This window comes from Coregonus lavaretus (assembly GCF_964263955.1).
Source record: "Coregonus lavaretus genome assembly, chromosome: 3".
In the NCBI taxonomy this organism is placed as follows: Eukaryota; Metazoa; Chordata; class Actinopteri; order Salmoniformes; family Salmonidae; genus Coregonus; species Coregonus lavaretus.
In genome coordinates, this window is record NC_139990.1 from 11,281,294 (window position 1) to 11,290,522 (window position 9,229).

A 9,229-nucleotide genomic window follows, 5' to 3' on the forward strand; every position below is an offset into this window, starting at 1 on the left:
AGGTAGAGAGATGTAGATAGAGAAGGAGAAGGGACAGAAGGTAGAGAGATGTAGATAGAGAAGGAGAGAGACAGAAGGTAGAGAGATGTAGATTGAGAAGGAGAGAGACAGAAGATGGAGAGAGACAGAAGCTAGAGAGATGTAGATAGAGAAGGAGAGACACAGCAGCTAGAGAAATGTAGATAGAGAAGGAGAGAGACAGAAGATGGAGAGAGACAGAAGGTAGAGAGATGTAGATAGAGGAGAGGGACAGAAGGTAGAGAGGTGGAGATTGAGAAGGAGAGAGAAAGAAGATGGAGAGAGACAGAAGCTAGAGAGATGTAGATAGAGAAGGAGAGAGACAGAAGCTAGAGAGATGTAGATAGAGAAGGAGAGAGACAGAAGGAAGAGAGATGTGGATTAAGAAGGAGAGATACTGAAAGTAGAGAGATGTAGATAGAGAAGGAGAGAGACAGAAGGAAAAAAGATGTAGATAGAGAAGGAGGGAGGCAGAAGCTAGAGAGATGTAGGTAGAGAAGGAGAGAGACAGGTGGTAGAGAGATGTAGATAGAGAAGGAGAGAGACAGAAGGTAGAGAGATGTAGATAGAGAAGGAGAGAGACAGATGGTAGAGAGATGTAGATAGAGAAGGAGAGAGACAGAAGGTAGAGAGATGTAGATAGAGAAGGAGAGAGGCAGAAGCTAGAGAGATGTAGATAGAAAAGGAGAGAGACAGATGGTAAAGAGATGTAGATAGAGAAGGAGAGAGACAGAACCTAAAGAGATGTAGACAGAGAAGGAGAGAGTCAGATGGTAGAGATATAGATAGAGAAGGAGAGGGACAGAAGCTAGAGAGATGTAGATAGAGAAGGAGAGAGACAGGTGGTAGAGAGATGTAGATAGAAAAGGATAGAGACAGATGGTAGAGAGATGTAGATAGAGAAGGAGAGAGACAGATGGTAGAGAGATGTAGATAGAGAAGGACAAGGGACAGAAGGTAGAGAGATGTAGATAGAGAAGGAGAGAGGCAGAAGGTAGAGAGAGGTAGAGAGAGACAGAAGGTAGAGTGATGTAGACAGAGAAGGAGAGAGACGGAAGGTAGAGAGATGTAGATAGAGAAGGAGAGAGACAGAAGGTAGAGAGATGTAGAAAGAGACAGAAGGTAGAGTTATGTAGACAGTGAAGAAGAGAGACGGAAGGTAGAGAGATGTATAAGAGAAGGAGAGAGAGAGAAGGTAGAGAGATGTAGATAGATACAGAAGGTAGATAGATCTAGATAGAGACAGAAGGTAAAGAGATGTAGATAGAGACAGAAGGTAGAGAGATGTAGATGGAGACAGAAAGTAGAGAGATGTAGAGAGAGACAGAAGGTAGAGAGATGTAGTTAGAGACAGAATGTAGAGTGATGTAGACAGAGAAGGAGATATACAGAAGGTAGAGAGATGTAGATGGAGACAGAAAGTAGAGAGATGTAGATAGAGACAGAAGGTAGAGAGATGTAGTTAGAGACAGAATGTAGAGTGATGTAGACAGAGAAGGAGAGAGACAGAAGGTAGAGAGATGTAGATAGAGAAGGAGAAGGGACAGAAGGTAGAGATATGTAGATAGAGAAGGACAGGGACAGAAGGTAGAGAGATGTAGATAGAGAAGGAGAAGGGACAGAAGGTAGAGAGATGTAGATAGAGAAGGAGAGAGACAGAAGGTAGAGAGATGTAGATTGAGAAGGAGAGAGACAGAAGATGGAGAGAGACAGAAGCTAGAGAGATGTAGATAGAGAAGGAGAGACACAGCAGCTAGAGAAATTTAGATAGAGAAGGAGAGAGACAGAAGATGGAGAGAGACAGAAGGTAGCGAGATGTAGATAGAGGAGAGGGACAGAAGGTAGAGAGGTGGAGATTGAGAAGGAGAGAGAAAGAAGATGGAGAGAGACAGAAGCTAGAGAGATGTAGATAGAGAAGGAGAGAGACAGAAGCTAGAGAGATGTAGATAGAGAAGGAGAGAGACAGAAGGTAGAGAGATGTAGATAGAGAAGGAGAAGGACAGAAGGAAGAGAGATGTGGATTAAGAAGGAGAGATACTGAAAGTAGAGAGATGTAGATAGAGAAGGAGAGAGACAGAAGGAAAAGAGATGTAGATAGAGAAGGAGAGAGGCAGAAGCTAGAGAGATGTAGGTAGAGAAGGAGAGAGACAGGTGGTAGAGAGATGTAGATAGAGAAGGAGAGAGACAGAAGGTAGAGAGATGTAGATAGAGAAGGAGAGAGGCAGAAGCTAGAGAGATGTAGATAGAAAAGGAGAGAGACAGATGGTAAAGAGATGTAGATAGAGAAGGAGAGAGACAGAACCCAAAGAGATGTAGACAGAGAAGGAGAGAGTCAGATGGTAGAGATATAGATAGAGAAGGAGAGGGACAGAAGCTAGAGAGATGTAGATAGAGAAGGAGAGAGACAGGTGGTAGAGAGATGTAGATAGAAAAGGAGAGAGACAGATGGTAGAGAGATGTAGATAGAGAAGGAGAGAGACAGATGGTAGAGAGATGTAGATAGAGAAGGAGATAGACAGAAGGTAGAGAGATGTAGATAGAGAAGGAGAGAGGCAGAAGGTAGAGAGATGTAGATTGAGAAGGAGAGAGACAGAAGATGGAGAGAGACAGAAGCTAGAGAGATGTAGATAGAGAAGGAGAGACACAGCAGCTAGAGAAATGTAGATAGAGAAGGAGAGAGACAGAAGATGGAGAGAGACAGAAGGTAGAGAGATGTAGATAGAGGAGAGGGACAGAAGGTAGAGAGGTGGAGATTGAGAAAGAGAGAGAAAGAAGATGGAGAGAGACAGAAGCTAGAGAGATGTAGATAGAGAAGGAGAGAGACAGAAGCTAGAGAGATGTAGATAGAGAAGGAGAGAGACAGAAGGAAGAGAGATGTGGATTAAGAAGGAGAGATACTGAAAGTAGAGAGATGTAGATAGAGAAGGAGAGAGACAGAAGGAAAAGAGATGTAGATAGAGAAGGAGGGAGGCAGAAGCTAGAGAGATGTAGGTAGAGAAGGAGAGAGACAGGTGGTAGAGAGATGTAGATAGAGAAGGAGAGAGACAGAAGGTAGAGAGATGTAGATAGAGAAGGAGAGAGACAGATGGTAGAGAGATGTAGATAGAGAAGGAGAGAGACAGAAGGTAGAGAGATGTAGATAGAGAAGGAGAGAGGCAGAAGCTAGAGAGATGTAGATAGAAAAGGAGAGAGACAGATGGTAAAGAGATGTAGATAGAGAAGGAGAGAGACAGAACCTAAAGAGATGTAGACAGAGAAGGAGAGAGTCAGATGGTAGAGATATAGATAGAGAAGGAGAGGGACAGAAGCTAGAGAGATGTAGATAGAGAAGGAGAGAGACAGGTGGTAGAGAGATGTAGATAGAAAAGGATAGAGACAGATGGTAGAGAGATGTAGATAGAGAAGGAGAGAGACAGATGGTAGAGAGATGTAGATAGAGAAGGACAAGGGACAGAAGGTAGAGAGATGTAGATAGAGAAGGAGAGAGGCAGAAGGTAGAGAGAGGTAGAGAGAGACAGAAGGTAGAGTGATGTAGACAGAGAAGGAGAGAGACGGAAGGTAGAGAGATGTAGATAGAGAAGGAGAGAGACAGAAGGTAGAGAGATGTAGAAAGAGACAGAAGGTAGAGTTATGTAGACAGTGAAGAAGAGAGACGGAAGGTAGAGAGATGTATAAGAGAAGGAGAGAGAGAGAAGGTAGAGAGATGTAGATAGATACAGAAGGTAGAGAGATCTAGATAGAGACAGAAGGTAAAGAGATGTAGATAGAGACAGAAGGTAGAGAGATGTAGATGGAGACAGAAAGTAGAGAGATGTAGAGAGAGACAGAAGGTAGAGAGATGTAGTTTGAGACAGAATGTAGAGTGATGTAGACAGAGAAGGAGATATACAGAAGGTAGAGAGATGTAGATGGAGACAGAAAGTAGAGAGATGTAGATAGAGACAGAAGGTAGAGAGATGTAGTTAGAGACAGAATGTAGAGTGATGTAGACAGAGAAGGAGAGAGACAGAAGGTAGAGAGATGTAGATAGAGAAGGAGAAGGGACAGAAGGTAGAGATATGTAGATAGAGAAGGACAGGGACAGAAGGTAGAGAGATGTAGATAGAGAAGGAGAAGGGACAGAAGGTAGAGAGATGTAGATAGAGAAGGAGAGAGACAGAAGGTAGAGAGATGTAGATTGAGAAGGAGAGAGACAGAAGATGGAGAGAGACAGAAGCTAGAGAGATGTAGATAGAGAAGGAGAGACACAGCAGCTAGAGAAATTTAGATAGAGAAGGAGAGAGACAGAAGATGGAGAGAGACAGAAGGTAGCGAGATGTAGATAGAGGAGAGGGACAGAAGGTAGAGAGGTGGAGATTGAGAAGGAGAGAGAAAGAAGATGGAGAGAGACAGAAGCTAGAGAGATGTAGATAGAGAAGGAGAGAGACAGAAGCTAGAGAGATGTAGATAGAGAAGGAGAGAGACAGAAGGTAGAGAGATGTAGATAGAGAAGGAGAAGGACAGAAGGAAGAGAGATGTGGATTAAGAAGGAGAGATACTGAAAGTAGAGAGATGTAGATAGAGAAGGAGAGAGACAGAAGGAAAAGAGATGTAGATAGAGAAGGAGAGAGGCAGAAGCTAGAGAGATGTAGGTAGAGAAGGAGAGAGACAGGTGGTAGAGAGATGTAGATAGAGAAGGAGAGAGACAGAAGGTAGAGAGATGTAGATAGAGAAGGAGAGAGGCAGAAGCTAGAGAGATGTAGATAGAAAAGGAGAGAGACAGATGGTAAAGAGATGTAGATAGAGAAGGAGAGAGACAGAACCCAAAGAGATGTAGACAGAGAAGGAGAGAGTCAGATGGTAGAGATATAGATAGAGAAGGAGAGGGACAGAAGCTAGAGAGATGTAGATAGAGAAGGAGAGAGACAGGTGGTAGAGAGATGTAGATAGAAAAGGAGAGAGACAGATGGTAGAGAGATGTAGATAGAGAAGGAGAGAGACAGATGGTAGAGAGATGTAGATAGAGAAGGAGATAGACAGAAGGTAGAGAGATGTAGATAGAGAAGGAGAGAGGCAGAAGCTAGAGAGATGTAGATAGAAAAGGGGAGAGACAGATGGTAAAGAGATGTAGATAGAGAAGGAGAGAGACAGAACCTAAAGAGATGTAGACAGAGAAGGAGAGAGTCAGATGGTAGAGATATAGATAGAGAAGGAGAGGGACAGAAGGAAGAGAGATGTAGATAAAGAAGGTGAGGGACAGAAAGTAGAGAGATGTAGATAGAGAAGGAGAGAGACAAAAGCTAGAGATGTAGATAGAGAAGGAGAGAGACAGAAGGTAGAGAGATGTAGATAGAGAAGGAGAAGAGACAGAAGCTAGATATGTAGATAGAGAAGGAGAGAGACAGAAGCTAGAGATGTAGATAGAGAAGGAGCGAGACAGAAAGTAGAGAGATGTAGATAGAGAAGGAGAGAGACAGAAGGTAGAGAGATGTAGATAGAGAAGGAGAAGAGACAGAAGCTAGATATGTAGATAGAGAAGGAGAGAGACAGAAGCTAGAGATGTAGATAGAGAAGGAGAGAGACAGAAGGTAGAGAGATGTAGATAGATACAGAAGGTAGAGAGATGTAGATAGAGACAGAAGGTAAAGAGATGTAGATAGAGACAGAAGGTAGAGAGATGTAGATGGAGACAGAAAGTAGAGAGATGTATATAGAGACAGAAGGTCGAGAGGTGTAGTTAGAGACAGAATATAGAGTGATGTAGACAGAGAAGGAGAGAGACAGAAGATAGAGATGTAGATAGAGAAAGAAAGGGGACAGAAGGTAGAGAGATGTAGATATAGAAGGAGAAGGGACAGAAGGTAGAGAGATGTAGATAGGGAAGGAGAGGGACAGAAGGTAGAGAGATGTAGATAGAGAAGCAGAAGGGACAGAAGGTAGAGAGATGTAGATAGAGAAGTAGAGAGGCAGAAGCTAGAGAGATGTAGATAGAGAAGGAGAGAGACAGAAGGTAGAGAGATGTAGATAGAGAAGGAGCGGGACAGAAGGTAGAGAGATGTAGATAGAGAAGGAGAGGGACAGAAGGAAGGAAGAGATATGTAGATAAAGAAGGAGAGAGACTGAAAGTAGAGAGATGTAGATAGAGAAGGAGAGAGACAGTTGGTGGAGAGATGTAGATTGAGAAGGAGAGAGACAGAAGATAGAGTGATGTAGATAAAGAAGGCGAGAGAAAGAAGATGGAGAGAGAAAGAAGCTAGAGAGATGTAGATAGAGTAGGAGAGAGACAGAAGCTAGAGAGATGTAGATAGAGAAGGAGAGGGACAGAAGGTAGAGAGTTGTAGATAGAGAAGGAGCTGGAGAGAAGGTAGAGAGATGTAGATAGAGAAGGAAGGGAGACAGAAGTTAGAGAGATTTAAATAGAGAAGGAGCGGGACAGAAGGTAGAGAGATGTAGATAGAGAAGGAGAGGGAAGGAAGGAAGAGAGATGTAGATAGAGATGGAGAGGGACAGAAGGAAGAGAGATGTAGATATAGAAAGAGAGGGACAGAAGGTAGAGAGATGTAGATAAACAAGGAGAGAGACTGAAAGTAGAGAGATGTAGATAGAGAAGGAGAGAGACAGAAGGAAAAGAGATGTAGACAGAGAAGGAGAGAGACAGAAGGTAGAAAGATGTAGATAGAGAAGGAGAGAGGCAGAAGCTAGAGAGATGTAGATAGAGAAGGAGAGAGACAGATGGTAGAGAGATGTAGATAGATACAGAAGATAGAGAGATGTAGATAGAGACAGGAGGTAAAGAGATGTAGATAGAGACAGAAGGTAGAGAGATGTAGATGGAGACAGAAAGTAGAGAGATGTAGATAGAGACAGAAAGTAGAGATATTTAGTTAGAGACAGAATGTAGAGTGATGTAGACAGAGAAGGAGAGAGACCGAAGGTAGAGAGATGTAGACAGAGAAGGAGAGAGACATAAGATAGAGATGTAGATAGAGAAGGAGAGAGACAGAAGGTAGAGAGATGTAGATAGAGAAGGAGCTGGAGAGAAGGTAGAGAGATGTAGATAGAGAAGGAAGGGAGACAGAAGTTAGAGAGATTTAGATAGAGAAGGAGTGGGACAGAAAGTAGAGCGATATAGATAGAGAAGGAGAGGGAAGGAAGGTAGAGAGATGTAGATAGAGAAGGAGAGGGACAGAAGGTAGAGAGATGTAGATAAACAAGGAGAGAGACTGAAAGTAGAGAGATGTAGATAGAGAAGGAGAGAGACAGAAGGAAAAGAGATGTAGATAGAGAAGGAGAGAGACAGAAGGTAGAAAGATGTAGATAGAGAAGGAGAGAGGCAGAAGCTAGAGAGATGTAGATAGAGAAGGAGAGAGACAGATGGTAGAGAGATGTAGATAGAGAACGACAGCGACAGAACCTAAAGAGATGTAGACAGAGAAGGAGAGAGTCAGATGGTAGAGATGTAGATAGAAAAGGAGAGGGACAGAAGGAAGAGATATGTAGATGAAGAAGGTGAGGGACAGAAGGTAGAGAGATGTAATTAGAGAAGGAGAAGGGACAGATGGTAGAGAGATGTAGATAGAGAAGGAGAGGGAAGGAAGGTAGAGAGATGTACATATAGAAGGAGAGGGACAGAAGGTAGAGAGATGTAGATAAACAAGGAGAGAGACTGAAAGTAGAGAGATGTAGATAGAGACAGAAGGTAGAGAGATGTAGTTAGAGACAGAATGTAGAGTGATGTAGAAAGAGAAGGAGAGAGACAGAAGGTAGAGAGATGTAGACAGAGAAGGAGAGCGACAGAAGATAGAGATGTAGATAGAGAAGGAGAAGGGACAGAAGGTAGAGAGATGTAGATAGAGAAGGAGAAGGGACAGAAGGTAGAGAGATGTAGATAGAGAAGGAGAGAGACAGAAGGTAGAGAGATGTAGATAGAGAAGGAGAGAGACAGAAGATAGAGAGATGTAAATAGAGAAGGAGAGAGACAGAAGCTAGAGATGTAGATAGAGAAGGAGAGAGACAAAAGCTAGAGCTGTAGATAGAGAAGGCGAGAGACAGAAGCTAGAGCGATGTAGATAGAGAAGGAAAGAGACAGAAGGTAGAGAGATGTAGATAGAGAAGGAGAGAGAAAGAAGGTAAAGAGGTGTAGATAGAGAAGGAAAGAGACAGAAGCTGGAGATGTAGATAGAGAATGAGAGAGACAGAAGCTAGAGATGTAGATAGAGAAGGAGCGAGACAGAAAGTAGAGAGATGTAGATAGAGAAGGGTAGAGACAGAAGCTAGAGAGATGTAAATAGAGACAGAAGTTAGAGAAATGTAGATAGAGACGGAGAGAGACAGAAGGTAGAGAGATGAAGATGGAGACAGAAAGTAGAGAGATGTGGATAGAGACAGAAGGTAGAGAGATGTAGTTAGAGACAGAATATAGAGTGATGTAGACAGAGAAGGAGAGAGACAGAAGATAGAGATGTAGATAGAGAAGGAAAAGGGACAGAAGGTAGAGAGATGTAGATAGAGAAGGAGAAGGGACAGAAGGTAGAGAGATGTAGATAGAGAAGGAGAGGGACATAAGGTAGAGAGATGTAGATAGAGAAGGAGAAGGGACAGAAGGTAGAGAGATGTAAATAGAGAAGTAGAGAGGCAGAAGCTAGAGAGATGTAGATAGAGAAGGAGAGAGACAGAAGGTAGAGAGATGTAGATAGAGAAGGAGAGGGACAGAAGGAAGGAAGAGAGATGTAGATAAAGAAGGAGAGAGACTGAAAGTAGAGAGATGTAGATAGAGAAGGAGAGAGACAGTTGGTGGAGAGATGTAGATTGAGAAGGAGAGAGACAGAAGATAGAGTGATGTAGATAGAGAAGGCGAGAGAAAGAAGATGGAGAGAGAAAGAAGCTATAGAGATGTAGATAGAGTAGGAGAGAGACAGAAGCTAGAGAGATGTAGATAGAGAAGGAGAGGGACAGAAGGTAGAGAGATGTAGATAGAGAAGGAGCTGGAGAGAAGGTAGAGAGATGTAGATAGAGAAGGAAGGGAGACAGAAGTTAGAGAGATTTAAATAGAGAAGGAGCGGGACACAAGGTAGAGAGATGTAGATAGAGAAGGAGAGAAACAGAAGGTATAGAGATGTAGATAGAGAAGGAGAAGGGACAGAAGGTAGAGAGATGTAGATAGAGAAGGAGAGAGACAGAAGGTAGAGATATGTAGATAGAGAAGGAGCGGGACAGAAGGTAGAGAGATGTA